Raw genomic sequence first — 17,177 nt, 5'->3', positions numbered from 1 at the left:
AGTACTAGTTGCGATATCAGGAGTTTCAACAGAACTGACGACCAGAGTTGTGCCTGCCAACCTGGAGCGACAAGAATTATCGCTGTCTTGTGGACCATCCTCATCATCAGAGACCTAGGGCAGAATGGCAGTTTCTTCACGAAATCAAGACTTGTGATAGAAAGCTTTTCAGGAGCCATCTCCCGCTCGTTTTAAACTTTCGCTTGCCCCGATCTCGCGCGTGAAATCCTCGTCGTTACCCAACTGTCCATCTCAGGGTCTCCGAGGAAGTACATAGAAAATATCCAGCGAGAATAATTTTGACTCCATCTTCAGAGAGGGCGTAGCCGAAGTTATCCATGACAGCTGTTACCTTAGGTTTCTATAACACCTCTCAAAGTTATTTATAGACTTTTTTTATTTACCCGTTTCTTTCTTGTTTTGTTTAATGTATTTAATCAACCTTGAGTTTTCAAGCGGTTAAAAGTGTAGTTAAAGACTAACGAAATCATTCACTGCATAAGCTGACATTCCCGGCACTGTCCTCGACATCCTGCTCTCTACACAACTCCACTCCAAACGACAGTCCACTGCGCACACCATTGCACAATTGCAAAATTTCACTGTTCACCAAATTCCACCGTGCAATGTCTACGACATTCAATTCCACTGTTCCCAAACTTCCGCTGTCCTCGACGTCCCATACCAGTTTCTTAGGGCCATTTGCGGTCCATTCTGAGTATCCGTTTGGGGATCGTTTCTGGTCGCGGATAATTTGTGGTTCAAGGGTCATTTGTGGCGAGGTACAACCCTCTTTTTATCCTTGGGATGAGCAAGTGTTTTACGTAGCTTATTTTTGTAAATAGTGAAGTACCCAAATTTTTCCCAGAAAATGAAGAACTTTCACATTTTGAAGACACCACGGTCTTATTAACACATTTGACGCAGGAGAATGAATCACTCCAGGTTCTCTCTCAAATACCACTCGCTGGTTGTGTGGTAAGATTCAATGCTAATTTTAACAAGAAAAACGCCTTTTGAAAATTTAAATGTTGATTGAATTGTTTTAGAGAGGGGAGAAAAGCACTGGCTGACAGCAGCTAGTCAATTTCAAATGGCGACTAACCATGGCAACCTGCTGTTCATTTGTATTATATATCATAGTACAGAGCGCCTCATTGCAAGAGCTTCCCTACGTCTTCAGTACTTAGTTAGTATTCACAAGCTAAAAGGATGACTGACTTGCCCACGATGGAATAGCCTGGAGCACTAACTACATCATAAATAGCGTTGCAGTTATAGAAACTACACCAACGGACATAACCTAGTAAAAAGCATAAATGCAAGTGATTTGTAAGATGTTCTTCCTTTGAACCTGCCCTTTACAGTATATATTTTAAACTTTTGCGTCAGTGGAACAAAGCTAGGGTTCCTTATTTTCTCAGTGGGTATATGCGGCCTTTTGAGAGATCTCCCTGGAAATTGATATGTAAATTTGTAAGTACAGTAAACACCTCAATAGTAATACTTACAGCAAACCAGCCATCTGCGCAATTTAGAAAGACCTGTGTTTTATCCCGAGCGTCACTTCAGATAAGCTTCGTCTAGCAAACAGGGATTAGAGGATACCTTGTGGAATTTTACATTCAGCTTTCTGTTGGCAAGCATGAAACCAACTGCAACCGTCGTTGTGTGCGCTTTTAACATTTACTTATCTTCCACTGCCATCATGTTGAACATTGTAACAATTCTCGCCATCCGGAAAAAAACACTGCTTCTTAGTCTGGCGGTTTCTGATCTTGGTGTCGGTTTAACAGCTGAATCATTTTACGCTGCATTTCATGTCATGCAGTTGAAACAAGCTGACAACAGTCGAACTTATTATGCAACATCGCATCGCATCAATGGCCTCGACAAACACTTTTGGCTTTGTTTCATGTTTTCTTGTGGTGGTTTTAATTACAGACAGATTCTTGGCTATTCGCCTTTGTCTCAGATACAAGGAGCTTGTGACTTACAAGCGCGTTGTTCCTGTGGTAATCTCCATATGGCATTCAGCGCAATTCTATCGTTAATCCTGTTTTGGATCCCAGTAATACATCTTGTTTGGAATTGTTTTCTTTGTTTGTACATGAACTGTAACACTCTTGAGCTTCAAGACTTATTCCTTAGCACGAGGCCAAATAATCCAAATTCAAGAAATGGAACTCACTGTACAACAAGTAGCACAGAATGGTGAAATGGCAAATGTTGAAAGGTTGCGAAAATTTGCCATGGCAGCAATTTATGTATGTCTCGTGTTTATGGTTTGTTATTTGCAAAACATGTGTATTTTATGGACTATCACAATCACTTCTAAACCTGTAAATAGCGTAATACAGCGTTACACTGTGACGCTAGAGATGAATTGGCAATTCATCTCTGAATCCTTTGATTTACTGTTGGCAGATGAGAAACATTCGGCACATACTGATGAACATCTTACGAAACGTATGTTCAAGAAACAACTGAAGGAAGTTTCTGGTAACTGAACACTGCAAGAAAAAAAAAACGTGTAAAGAATCGCCCACACTGTATAAGGAAGTCATCTAACAGAACGTGTACTACGTGGCAAGTTAAAGGACATTTTCGTCCCCTTGAAAATTCCTTCAACTAAACGGCAATCGTAATGAGGTTATCCTATGCTCCGTTTACAGAATCATTCATTTCTTCCTTTTCACTTTGACGGTTTAAACTGTGTTAGTTACACGACCATATATCACTCTTTTAAATCATTTTATACCAAAGTTGATCTCTAAAGCGCGAACCTAGGAGCTAAAGACTGGAATACTTCATAAAAGAAACCTCAACAAAAATGTTAATGGCTATTTATCCTTTCGGCTTCGTGTTTGTAGAAAAGTTGATTATAAATTACATGCGGTGTCAGGTGAGAATAGTTTTAAGATTCAGTACAGCCGTGTTGCAAGTTACGGGAAACCGTTACAGTTATCAATATTTGATTGCCGTTTTGGTTTAGACCGAAGATCCCACTTCGTATTTGCGAACCGAATTTTATGAGGAGATTTTTAATGAGCGTTTCACTGATAGCCTCTTTCAACCGAGAGTCTTGGCTCGAAATCTGTCTCTTAAGAATTCTCGAAGTTGTCTTCGACTCAGGTTTTTTTGTAAGACGGGAAGTTCTTATCCGTTAATACAATCATTTATAGTGTTAAAAGGGAGGCAGGTGGAGAAGTGTGGATATGTAAATGTCTTTTTGTGTTTGACCAAGTAGTCTTCCAATTGGGGACACTGGAATAACTGAAGTTATATATGTCTAATTTGAAATAAGTTCGTATCCAATCAACTCAGTATAGCAGAGTAAAGAAAGTAATTTATTTTATGTCAATAACACGAGTATTGTTTGGGCAATCCCCTGAGCCAGAGGCTCATGGAAAAGTGTTTGACAACAATCCAGATCGAACTAGAATTAAATAAAGTTACCTTTATTGAAGCAGAGTGACCCTCTCAGCACTAGGCTGGTATCATTAGGGTCCCTGCATAATTTATGACTACTACAAAATAAAAAATCGTATCAGCCAGTATATAAGAAAAAGTAAAAAGTATATAACAATAGTTAAACATCACATACTATTAAAAACAATGTTGTAAACACCAAAATATATTTAAAAACTAGGACATTTGTTCATTACATGTAAGTGTTAACTTTTACAATATTAACTGAGTCTAATAATGAAAAAAAGGGGGACATTGGGGTTTGCGGTATTGCGGTATTTATAGATTAGTCGGTTTTGAAATCAGTTGGCATGAATGGCGTTTTGAGAGTAGAAAGCTCAGTGACAAGGACAACAGTACGTGTGCAAGAAAATTCACATGTAAATTAGTAGGTACTACACAGTGAGAGAAGCCAACGATTCTTGATAAATACTGTTTTGGACGGGCTTTATTTTTACATCATGGCTTGAAGGGAGAGAAATTTTACCCAGCTGAACAAAAGATTTTTACGTTCCTTTTGGAACAATTATAGTCATTTGGAACCTTTTTTTCGTTAAGCTTCGCGTCCGCATCTTTCCGTCTCATTATCGTCTATTTTTTTCGTTTGTATTTCGTAACACTTAGTTTTCGTTTGTATACTTTCACATATTTAAGCTTTCGACCACCTCATTTCGTATGAAATTAGTCTCTCCGTCACCTTCTCGTTTTTTTTTTCAAGTAACATTTTGCATAAGTTAGGCCAGTTCTCGTTTTTGACTCGTTATGAGTGTTTCGATTTCGTATTTTTGGCATTTTCTCTCGGCCACCAACCTTTGGTTTGAATTGAGTTGCTTTGGTATGTCTGGTGTATTGAGATTGCAAACTTCACTGCCGCAAGGGCGACGGTACATGCCCACGAAATTCACGTGTAAACTTTCATTGTCATTACTACTTAAATTATGATCATCCTGGTGAGTGTAGTCCTGAAAAGGACTGATTGAGCTGACATTGACAGACCATCTACAATTTACTTGACTTTGATGATAATTTTCGCTCAGGTTGTCGAACGTCAGTCAATGCCACCTCAAACACTCCTTCTCAGGACTGCACTCACCCGGCCGGATAACCATAATTATACTTACGACATGACTCCGCCGGGGTACAAACCCGGCGGGGGGGGGGGGTGCTCCCTATAATGGCCTGTACGGGGAGGATCCGCCCGAAAGGGGTACCTTTTTAACACCTCAGGTATATGAAAGGGTAGTAATTTCAGGAGTCGAAGTATATGAAAGAGTAGGGTAATCTGTCATTTAGGTATTTTGTAGGGCCATTCATTATTTCCCAATGGAAGGTATACGAAAGGGGTACCATTTGTCAATGGAAGGTATACGAAAGGGGTACTTTTACTGCCAAAAATGGTATATAAAAGGGTAAGGAGTCGGACCTCGGGGCGGGGCCTCCCCGTATTATATATTTTTAGTACTTCCCCCAGGGGAGGTTCAAACCATTTAGAAGCCATAGTTAAACTATGTTAAGGCTGACAACAATAAAAACAGTAACAGTTAGCTACCTGCGCCGTTTAGAAAAACCTGTATTTTATCCAGCCTCACAGACTGAAGTTAAGCTTCGTCTAGCAAATAGAGACTGGAGAGTGCTTTGTGGATTTTTACATTCAGCGTTCTGTTACTGAGCAAGCCTTCTACAATGAGACCAACTGAAGAATTCTATTCGTTTACCGTTACCTGCGCTTTGAACGTTTTCTTATCATATACCGTCATCATGTTGAACATTGTAACAATTCAGGCCATCAGAGAAACTTTCCCTTGGTCAAAATCTATGCTTCTTAGTCTGGATGTTTCTGATCTTAGTGTTGGTTTAACGGCTCAACCACTGTTCGTCGCAGTTCGGGTCATGGAGTTGAAAGAAACTGACAACAGTCGAACTTATTATGCAACGCACATCGCATTCCATGTCTCGACACTTGTTTTCCTTGGCGTCATTATTCCTTGTGGTGGTTTTAATTACAGACAGATTCTTGGCTATTCGCCTTTGTCTCAGATACAAGGAACTTGTGACTCACAAGCGCGTTGTTGCTTTGGTGATGTTCATATGGGTGTTCAGCGCAATTATTTCGTTAATCCGGTTGTGGATCCCGGTCAATATCTTTTACGTCGTGTTTGGAATTCTTTCTTTTCTTTGTGCATCAACTGTAACACTCTTGACCTTCAAGACTTATTCACTTATTCCACAGCACGAGGCCAAATAAACCAAATTCACCTTTTCGGCGCTAGATTTCACGTGTAGTGTCACGTTACTTCTGATGTAAACAAACCGCGAAAGTTCGGACATTTGAACGGCACGCGTACCACACATTTTAGGGTACGAACATCATGGTCATGACCAAAAGATGTGCTTATGGTACTTGTAAAAATGATTCCCGATATCCTAAATCCTGGCAAAGGAACCCAAACGGTGATCCGGTAAAGTTCTTTTATTTTCCTGGCGCACTTAGACAAAGCGAGAGAAGGCAAAAGTGGATAAATGCATGCCATCGCGGTGGCTCGACTCGTTCGTGTGTACGAAGGATAGTTATATTTGTAGTCTACATTTTGTTGGTGGAAATGGTCCAACGCTGGAGGATCCTGACCCAATATCTGCTGTTGCTAGTAAGAAAACGGTAAGTTAATCTACTTATAATTTTACAGCACGATTTGTCGTTTAAAATTATTACTCTATACCGTGCGTAGCTGGATGATGATCACGTACATCCGTAAAATTTTTGCCCACGTTAGTTCAAGTCCCGGTTAAGAAATATTTGTTCCATTTCTTTATTAAAGACTTTGAAACTCGAACAGTTCCAGATTTACAATGTCAAAGCAGACGAATAGGAACAACTTTAAGACCATGAATGTGGCGGAACTTAAAAAGTATTTGCAGGAACATGGAGTTTCAGTGAGCGGGAATTTAAAATCTTAGCTGGTGGAAATTGCCTCTGCAGTTGAAAAAATGGTTTTGCTAGTGGATCCCAACTTCGAAAAGATCAAACAAATGATGCAGATAATTTAATAATTCATGATATGCAAATTCCAAATCCATTTTCCCTGAAGACCATGAAAAATTCAACTCGTCGCCGCCGTTTGGGTTGTAGGATATTTTTAACCACTTGGTTTTGCCACTCCACTGATTACGACAAGCAAGGACTAGCCGCTTACAAGTCATTTGACGATTATCGCTTATTCAATGATGGTTACGTGGAATCCTTACTTACTGCTCAGTTAAATCAAAAGGGTGTTCATGTATATGTAGCCAAAGTGCGACCATTCATGAAAATCAAAACAGACGAAGGAAAGGAGTATTACTATCTCTGGTTCATTCTTGAGGGTAGAGGTGCAAACCGAGGCAGTGTACTCCAGGCAAGATGCGAGTGTAAAGGCTTTCGGGATGGGGGATGTAAGCACATTGCGGCTGCCATGTACGCCTTAGAAGATTTATTAAATACTCGTGGCAGCAACAGTGTAACTAGTGGTCCATGCATCTGGATCAAGAGACCGAGAGCAAATACTCAAGCCTCCCGGCATAGTAAATCGAACCCAATCGAACTAAATTTCAATCGAACCCAATCGAACTCAATCGAACTCAATCCGTGGATTGAGTTCGATTGAGTTCGGCAATCGAACGAAATCGAACTCACCGAAAAGACAAAAAATCAATCGAACCCAATCGAACGTTCGATTTTCGAACTCGTGATTTGTGTAAAACAGGCTTTGAAAATCGCTAACCAGATCTTGGAAGCTCGAGTTACTTCAGTCCGGAGTGTAGCGCACGTGTCTTTCGTAAACGAAGAAATTACGCAGAAATGGCTTCAGATGCGCTGCGGATGGATTGTAAGGTTCAAATACTGTGTGCCGTTGCCTGTGTCGCGGTTAGTAATTTGCTTGTATTTTTGCATAAAAGCAACCCTTCCATTTGTCACTCCGGAATTATAAGTTAGCTAAAAAAGGAAAGGGTACGACAATTTCGGAATACGCCCGCGGGAATAATGACAGCTTTGTTCTGTTCTGTTCTGTTCTCTTAACTGCCGTGAACAGTTTATAAATGAGGTTTCTGTTATTGAATAAATTGTAACAAAGCACAAGAAAAACCTGCTTTGATGGGCTTGCTTTGTATAGGTTTACCAGAGCCAATCGAACTCAATCAATTAAATTGTGTTCGATTGAGTTCGGTTTCCGAACTCAATCGAACACAATCAGATGGATTGAGTTCGATTTAGTTCGATTTGTTCGGAAATCGAACTCACTGAAAGTCTGATGTTCGATTTCGTTCGATTGCCAAACTCAATCGAACTCAATCAACGGATTGAGTTCGATTGAGTTCGATTTTCGAACGTTCGATTTACTATGCCGGGAAGCCTGCGAAGTGAAGGATTTGGTAATCGAGAAAGGCAAAAAAAACATCCCACAAAAAAAGAAAACGTAACCACACGTACGTTCAAAATATTGATATTGATATCCGTGCTCCTAAAGACACTAATCCACCAGATGAAAAGGGACCTTAGAACATTTACCCAAAAGATGTGCCAACTAAATACTAATAAACCTGTTATCTTGCCCTTATTCAAAAAACATTGTTTCACTCTAGAAGTAGATACAGATTTCAATGATGAACCTACTGAGTCAACTGGCACTAAGCCTGAGACTAGGATTATGAATACAAACTTGCAAAGAGATTTTAAAAAATGATCCCTGTATTTCAACTGAAGAAGTTTTGAAGCTGTTATCATTCAGTGATACAGAAAGGGAGTATGCTGAGAGTACCACCTCAAAGCAGTGGCAATGTGAGGAATGGTATCTACACAAGGCAGGCTTCATAACAGCTTCAAATTGCAAGAGAGTCTTCACCCACCAGGAGGCACTCGAGAAAAAATAATGCTGAAAATGCGGCAAAGTTGGTAGGAGCTATTGCATTGGCCAAGACACCTCACATCCATTCAAAAAAGCAACAGGAAATGGAACCACAAAATGTGAGAGAGTGGGGCTTATTTCATGAAGAAAGTGCTCGCCAGGCATATCAGCATGTTACCAGCCATACCCACCACAAGCTGGAACTGCTCTCGAAAGGTTTTCTTATTTCAAAGTCAAAGCCTTTCCTTGGGGCAAGTCTTGATAACATTCAGAAATGCCAGTGTTCCAATGATTGCCCAGACAGAGTTCTAGAATACAAATGCCCCTGGAAACACAGAGATCTTGACCCAAAACAAGTTTTCCTAACCCCAGAAATTGGTGGCATGATCCAAATCTTCCGCCAAAAACCCTAAATACCTCAAGAGCACCCCACAAGCAATAGCGAACCTCGAAATCGTGCCATCAGAATATTATTTTCTGGCTAATTCATTCACGCCATTCAAACGTCAGAAATTACATTTTGCTCTGAAGGAGCTACCTCCCGCAGGTCTTGAATTTCATTGGCCAGTTGAAACTGGAGCCACCATAAATTTGTTAAAATCTGCCACAAAATTAATAAAAATTTAATCAAGAGAAAGCAGTACGGCGCCCAGCCCAGAAATTTCATGAATAAGAGGCTTCGTTTCTAAGGGAACTGTGGTGTTGCGTCGGTGGGGAGAGGAAACCAATCTTTGGTTTATTTCCTTCCAAGATATTTGAAACGTTTGATATTGAGGCCTATTCTGGGACCTTAAGTAGCCGTAACTTTGGGCGACTTAGGAAAATTTAAGGCGACTTAGCGAAACACACTGCAAAATTGAAGCGATTTTAAGCGGCTTAAGGCGATTTGGGGCGACTTAACGCGATTTAAGGCGAGTTAAAAGCGATGTTATAAAACGCTGACAGAAGCCAGCGTTTGAACATAGAATGCAATATTACCATACTGAAAACCGGAAGATTTTGGTCACGTGCTAGGCAACCAAAATCGTTCACATGTATCAAGTTTTATTATTTTATTTATCGATTGACAACCACATAAAACCACAAAAAGAACGTGCACGTATACCTTTGCGTTGCATCGCGTATCGAAAGGAATCAGAGTGCGTGCTTAGAGCCCCGGCTAAACGATCTAACATTGTTGTACAACATTTGTTAGTTCAACAATGTTGAAAAGCCGGCTAAACGCTTCAGCATTTGTGAAATGTTGGCCGAAATGATTGATCCAAAGCAAAACAGCGTATTAACAAAAAATGTCGAACATAGGTCATCAAACATGGGGTACTAAACGTTTCAACAACTAACAAATGTTGTACAACAATGTTAAATCGTTTATCCGGGGCTTTTAATTGTTTTGCATGTTAAGCAACGAACATTATGTACATAATGCATTCCCGCAAAGCGGAATGGCGTCCACGAATCGTTGTAGCTTAGTTTGATGAAAGTACCACTTTTAATACGGTTACCAGGCTATTCACATGCATTCACGAGTTGGCTCACAGGAGCCTTTTATTGTTGTTTCAAACAATACTCTGGACAACTAGGGTTTGCCTTTACCCCACGTAACTTGATAAGGTTCCTTATGAGCTAAAAAGATTATTTATAGCAAAGCATCAATATGCGAAATATTTATAGATACTATATTTCAACTCAAATGACAATTTAGGAGTCAAAACTCCAAAAGCTAAATTTTTGAATTAATACTTGAGTTAATTTTAACTTTCTCAAAGCCACCGACACTTGCACTCGCTGATATTGCTTAAGCTCTCCTGATACAAAGACGACAAATACACTTGGTAAATATTATGTTTCAGCTTGAATGAATTGTTCATAGATCATGGTTTAACAATGTGCGCTCTTTCGATGTAACTGCATGTATTTCATCGAACACCACGAAAACCTTGCACTTTAGCGTCTGGAGAGCGCATTGTGCATTTTTCCGTTCTGTGTTCTGTTAGACGTCAAAAGTCCAGAGAAATAAGCATGACGTGATTCCCAGCTTTGAGTATCGTCAACCTTCACAAACAGCTGAATTTTATTTGCAATCGCAGATCTGAGTTTAACTATCACTTCGCAAACATTGCCTGGAGAGTGCCTCCAGGGATTTATGGTAAGTTTTCAAAATGAAACCTGCCCAAGAATTCTATTCGTGGTACGTCGTTAACTGCGTCTTTAACGTTTACTTATCTTATACCGCCATCATGTTGAACATCGTAGCAATTCACGCCATCAGAAAAACTTTGTCGTGGTCAAAACCTTTAAAAACGCTGCTTCTAAGTCTGACTGTTTCTGATCTTGGTGTTGGTTTAACGGTTCAACCATTGTCCGTTGCAGTTCGTATCATGGAGTTGAAAGAAACTGACAACAGTCGAACTTATTATGCAACAATCATCGCATTAGTTACCTTGGCAAACTTGTTTTCCTTTGCTTCGTGTTTCCTTGTAGTTGTTTTAATTACAGACAGATTCTTGGCTATTCGTCTTTGTCTCAGATACAAGGAACTTGTGACTCACAAGCGCGTTGTTGCTGTGGTGATCTCCATATGGGTGTTCAGCGCAATCCTTTCATTAATCCGGTTGTGGATCCCAATGAATATCATTTACATCGTGTTTGGCATTCTTTATCTTGTTTGTGCATCAACTGTAACACTCTTGAGCTTGAAGACTTATTCCACAGCACGCGTCCAAATAAACCAAATTCAAGAAATGGAACTCACTGTACAACAAGTAGCACAAAATGGTGAAATAGCAAATGTTGAAAGGTTGCGAAAATTTGCCACGGCAGCAATTTATGTATGCCTCGTGTTTATGGTTTGTTATTTGCCAAACATGTGTATATTATGGACTATCGCAATCACATCTCAACCTGTAAATAGCGTCATACAGCTTTATACGTTGACGCTGGTGTCTCTTAATTCATCTCTGAATCCTTTGATTTACTGTTGGAAGATGAGGCACATTCGACACACTGCCTTGAACATCCTACGAAATACATTTTCAAGTCACAACTGATCAAAATGTTCTGGTACATAAACAGTGGACTAAAAGAAACCCTGAGGATGATCGTTCGCTTTTCAGTTTCCTCCTTTCGTTTTAATTTTTTTAAAAAATCCTTTTTTTGTTTTGTTTTGTGTAACCCAGTGCTAGGCCTTGGCAGGCGCATCCACAATGAGAAGATGGGCCAAGAACAGAGTCACAAGTATTGAGGCCCGACACGATTGGGCGTGTCATCTTCTGTTGGTCCTCTACAGGCCTACACACACGCGAAAGGCGGGTCAATTGTTGCCAGTAGACCGCAAACATTCCTTTGCGAAGTTGACCTTTAATAGCGAACCAAGAAGTTGAAGACTGTAAGCCTTGATAAAATTTCAAAAGAATGTCATGACCGATTTATCCTTTCGGCAGGATACATATTTTGTACAAAGGTGGATTGCAAATTGTATGCTGGTGTTTTGTGAGAATAGTTTTTAGATTTAGTACAGCGGCGTTATAAGTTGTTACAAGCCGTTATATCTCATTTCATTGATTTGTTTTAGAACGACTTACCAACTTGTTAAATTCGAACTGAATTTCCTGAGGAGATTTCTAAAAAGCGCTTTAGGATAGCCTCTTTTGAACCGAGTCTCGTTCATATCAATATTCTCGAAGTTCTTCTAGTTGATACAATCATTTGCAGTTCTAAAAGGGAGGCAGATGGAGAAGTGTGGATATGTAAATGCCTCCGGAGTGTTTAATCAGGTAACCTTCTAATTGGGGACACTGCAATAAATTATATATGTGTCCAATTTCAAATACGCGCGCCCTTTATAGAGCTCTGTATCAAGACGGTACAGCATTTGAAGATGAAATTCATACGCTTTGAACTATGACGCGTAGTTCTTTTCGCTTGGTAAAATCATTTGCATTTTTAAGTGGGTGGTTGGTGGACAAGTGCATAAATTTTCGGTTGGTTTGTTCAATCGATCGATCAATCATTATAACCCACCCATTAATTTTTGCGCGATTTTATTGGCTACTTTACGTCACGTGGTCCAAATTCACAGGGCGATCATCACGCAATAACCCCCGCCTGCGTCGATATTTGCCCTCCTATTATTTTCCATTGAAAAGCAACAAAGCCAGCGGAAAAAAGCCAGCTCAAGAGTTTCACCTTTTCATCTTTATTATTTTACATGGAAGAAAAACAAACTCGTTTTGTAGAAGTCCAGTCATATTTACAGCAAAAAGCTGGTCGCAAATGCCGTTCCGGAAACTACAAAAATGTCAACAGAACATGCTGTCAACGTCTTTGAAGGTGTAGAAAGTTACGAGTAGACTTTCAGATTTAGTCCTACGCAAACTGAGTCAGTTTGTCAAGTTTTGGTCCAATCACAGTGAAAATAAAGTTCCTGTAAACCAATCAAATGTACTTGTTTACGTCAACCGCACGTATCCGCCATCAGATGTGGCTTTTTTACGAGCGGTTTTCGCGCGATATAAAAATTAATGGGAGGGTTATAAAATAAATAAACCCCTTTCTGGTTTGCGGGTATGTCGGCTGATAATGTCCTTGGCTGGGAGATTGTCCTCAAAATTTCACATTTGCCCTCGAAGCTTCGCTTCTCGGCCAAATATTCATTTTTCGGACAATCTCTCAGCCGCGGACATTATCAGCCGACATACCAGCCGCCTGAAGGGGTTTATTTATCAAATAACTTTATTACTGTTAAGCGGGCCAGTGGTAGCCTACTAAATGGTTAGACTGCAGTAAGCTTACTTCTACAATTCTAAATGAGTTCATATGTCGATCGAAGAGTTTCAAAGCTGACGCGCACCATTTTGTTTGAAAAACATGTTAAGGACGGTGCCTACTATTGTTACTGCGCATACGTTCTGCGCATCTCGAGATACTTGGGTTTCCTATGGGTAGTGCTCGCTAATACGGGGATATTTTTGCGCGGTTTAAAACTATACGGAGAAAGCAGAACTTACCAACTGCTTTTGGTATCTCAAAAGAAAATTGGGGGTAACCATGCATTTTTCAGAGACAATTAAGCTCCAATTTAGAAAAAAATCCCATACATTGCTTTATATTTTGGCGTTTTTTAGAGATATTATTGCTTAATTATCTCTGAAAAATGCGTGGTTACCCCCAATTTTCTTTTTGGATTCCAATAGGCCTTGCTAAGATCTTCTTTTCTCGCATAGTCATAAACCGCGCAAAAATACTTCGGTATTAGTAGTGCTGTAAAGGATACTTTCGACTGGTGTAAACTTGGAACGAGCCTTAATCGCCCTATGATGCAGTGCTTGGTCGTTATAACGTGGTGTATGCTGAGGTATTGTGTCCCGGTTAAAAAAGCCTATGATGTCCCTGATAATCAGTATAATTAGAAAATATTAAAAATTCCGAATATTAAGCCGGCGACACACCTGTCGACTGATTATACGCCGATCGTGGCGAATTTGATTTCCAGCGAAAATCGCCTGCGAAAATCTCGTGGGGAGAGGAAACCAATCAGTTTGGCTTATTTAAGCTTCCAAGATATTTCAAGTGTTTGATATTGAGTATATTGGTTAACTTGATGCTATGTAGAACTCAGGTTTATCTGCTATGTCTATAAAGCGGTGTTGATGTGGAAACCTATCTTCTTAGCAAGGTCATTATAGGCTGTTAGTGTAATTACGCAGGTGATTATTAAGATTCTATTGATGTCGTTGGTCGACGAATGCATCATATCCCGCTATAATCAACTCGCGCGAGGTGATTATAGCGGGAGCACTAATTTTCAAAACGGCCGCTTAGCAATTTGTTGATGTTTTTAAGGAAAACACAAGTGCGATGAAAGAAAATGCAGTTCCGAAAGGTACTAAAGATGCAACTAAGTCCGGGTTGACACTTTTCGAAGGCAAGATATGAACGTTTTTGCTAATTGTAATGAAAAAACCTTGTAAATTGCAGTAGAAATGTCGTCGATTTCCATACCAATTTGACAGAAAAAGACAGCATGGAAGTAAACCAGATGAATAAATGTCTGTAAGTTTTACGTTTTTGTGAGGAGAAAAAACAGCAGTTTTTGTAAGAAAACTATAGTTTGTTGTCGGTTCGAGCAGCTCTGAACCACTTCACCACCTAACGTATAGCCACCCCCCTCACCGGCAACGAAAAAAATTCATTTGGGACAACCATGTACTTGTTTAGTGAAGCCAATAAAGAATTTAATCCCACCTGAAGCAGCTTATCTCCGTGAGCGAGGCTATCAACAAGAAATTGTGCGACAAAAGTGTTAACACACGTGATCCTCGGCCTTTGCACCAAACAGCCTTGTTCATCTCCATCTATTTTGGTAAACGGGTTGGAGAAACCCAATATTCATTCACTTAAGAAGTCAGTGCTTTGTCTTATTAAAACCGGCAGGGAAGTTAAGAATACTGGCATTTAGTTTAAGGCATTAGCAATTTATTGATTGATCATGTGATTTCGATTGAGCATGTGATCGACAGATTGCGCGTCTCTGTTCATTTACTCGTGACAATTTGAAACAAACAAACAAAATTGGAATCTTTCGCACGGTTCTTGTTTTTCTCTGATAATCACCTGAGTAATTATACTAAAACAATTATTCGCCTCAGGCTCAGTAAGTACTGGTCGATATTCCCCGAGAGGAATATTCACCAATATTTACCGAGCCTGAGGCGAATAAGTGTTAATCCAACGGAATCCAACGGAGGAGTTACTAAATGTATCTATGTTAGCAGTATAACTTTCTGCTGATATCCTTATCGTTGATATCCTTATCAACTTATATGGACAGCCTAACTAGCTTTAGGACGTTAAAAAGCAGTTCTTGATTAATAGCATCAAAAGCCTTTGTAAAGATCACAAAAGTTACATACAAGTCTCGTCGATGCTCTCTAGCCTTTTCCTTCAGTTTTCGAAAAGGGTGAGTATGCCATCAACAGTAGGTCTGCCACTTCGGTACCCTGACTGAGAGTCAGGGCATATCCTCTCAGCTAGTTGTTGCGGTCTCTGTAAGAGGAAATCTCCAAAGACTTTGCCAACTGCACTTAGAAGAGAAATGCCTTTGTAATTGCCTTACTATTTTCTGTCATCTTTTCTGAACTGGATGGTGAAGTTGCTTCAATGAGATCTGATAGAATGTTCTCACTGGTCCAGAAGAAGGTGAAAAGCACAATTAAAGAGGCCCTTTAAGCGAGAGCGGCCATTAGGACTTCAGGGAGTATGCTATCAGGACCTGGACTCTTTCCCAGGTGGGTGCTCTTCAGAGCCTTATATTATCTACATCATTTTCAGTGATAGGGTTGTCAAAGGATTCAATGACTTGTTGTTGCCCAATTTTCTCCAGGATGTTCGGATCAACCTGCGTAAACTGATTTAGAACATCACTGAAATGTTCAACCCATCTGTTTTTGATGTCATCTGCTGAAGTCAGCAGTGTTCCATCTTGAGTTTTTAGTGAATGGTAGCTCTTGGGTTTTGCACCGTAGACGGCTTTGAGTTGTGGCGTAGAATTTTCGATGAATCTTTTCCTGTGAGAGTCTTTCTACATCTTCAACTTTTTTTTCTGAAAACCAGTCATTCTTGAACTTTCTGATACGTTCCGTCTAAGAGCATTCCTATACAATTGGCCTCGAGAAGCTTCTGTATTTCATCATAATGTTCATCAAACCAGTCGTTGTGACTTTTCGTCTTGTCAAAGACGCTTTTTAGCTGCGTTTTGAAGAACTGACTTAAAAATCTTCCCAGGTTTCTTGATATCCTGGCAAATCCTCTGATAAGAACTTATCTAACAGTACTTTTCTTTCATCATACATGATGGTGGCACGTTTCTTTGGTGGTTTCTGGCCCCTCCTTTTCGGTTTTATTGGAAATGAAATTCGCACATTTAAGAAGCTTTATCGGTGAAACGGTCCGCGGTCCAATTGACCTTGGTCTCTGTGATGCGCTGTTTAGCATTATGATTGGCTAAAGCATGCCAATGCTAAGACCTCAAATGCTACCAGTTTGTCTTTAGACGATCATTCACTGAACTGCAACATTGTGCTCATGACAAAAAGCTTGTATCTGGTACAGAACTCCAACTCTTGACCATAAGAATTCATGTTACCAACGCCGTGTTTTCCCATGATAGGTTGCCCACCTAGTGAAACAACGATGCTGTCTTCTTTGTCGTTGGTGATACACTCGCCTAGTTTCTAGAAAAAATTCTCCTTCTCTTCTTGTGTCCTTTGCATTTTTGTTGCATAGACACTTATGAGGGTCAGGAAACTGCCATTAAGCTTGATTCTTACTGAAATTAGCCTGTTGATGATGGGTATCTGGTTGATATCTTGATCATCTAGCTTGTTGCATCTGGGTTAAATGGCCAAGATTTGGCGTCAATATGATTGAATTTTTTCGCGGTGTCAAATTAAAAAGACAACAAGCAGTTTTAAAAGTAATTGAAACTAATTAAAGCAGATAGCCTTAACCAAAGCACGGTACAATTAACTGCCAGGATCCCTTCACGGCTGAATGCGGCTAAACGTAAATATAGTGAATTCACGTATTCTTTGAAGCAAATCTGAATAAAAACTGAGCGGCAAAAGCTGACAAATGGAACTTAAAAGGCTATTAATAACAAAACTTCAATATGCAAACTATCTGTAGAATCTATATTTCAACTCAAATGACAAGATAAATGCACACTTAAGCCAATTTTAGCTTTCTCAACTCCACCAAAACTTAAACTCGCTCCTTCGACGTCATATTTGAGCCGTCCGCGACAAACTAATAGGAAAACAACGAAAC

The 17,177-nt window shown here is 39.9% G+C and overlaps 1 long non-coding RNA gene and 1 pseudogene across 1 annotated transcript; one reads left to right on the top strand and one right to left on the bottom strand.

Moving 5' to 3' along the window:
• The first annotated feature begins 6,527 nt into the window (after positions 1-6,527).
• On the top strand, positions 6,528-9,055 carry LOC146470708 (uncharacterized; annotated as a pseudogene).
• Positions 9,056-9,870: 815 nt separating this feature from the next.
• Positions 9,871-16,778, bottom strand: LOC146470707 (uncharacterized). The gene is made up of 2 exons (XR_014866974.1): positions 14,491-16,778; positions 9,871-14,013 (listed from the first exon to the last, which is right to left on the bottom strand). It is a non-coding gene; the product is annotated as an uncharacterized LOC146470707 (long non-coding RNA).
• Between the last annotated feature and the right edge of the window lie 399 nt (positions 16,779-17,177).

Source organism: Pavona decussata, unplaced genomic scaffold (assembly GCF_977016875.1).
Source record: "Pavona decussata unplaced genomic scaffold, jaPavDecu1.1 SCAFFOLD_112, whole genome shotgun sequence".
NCBI classification, from domain to species: domain Eukaryota; kingdom Metazoa; phylum Cnidaria; class Anthozoa; order Scleractinia; family Agariciidae; genus Pavona; species Pavona decussata.
The sequence above is the reverse complement of the archived record's forward strand: the minus strand, read 5'-3'. Positions and strand labels throughout refer to the sequence as shown.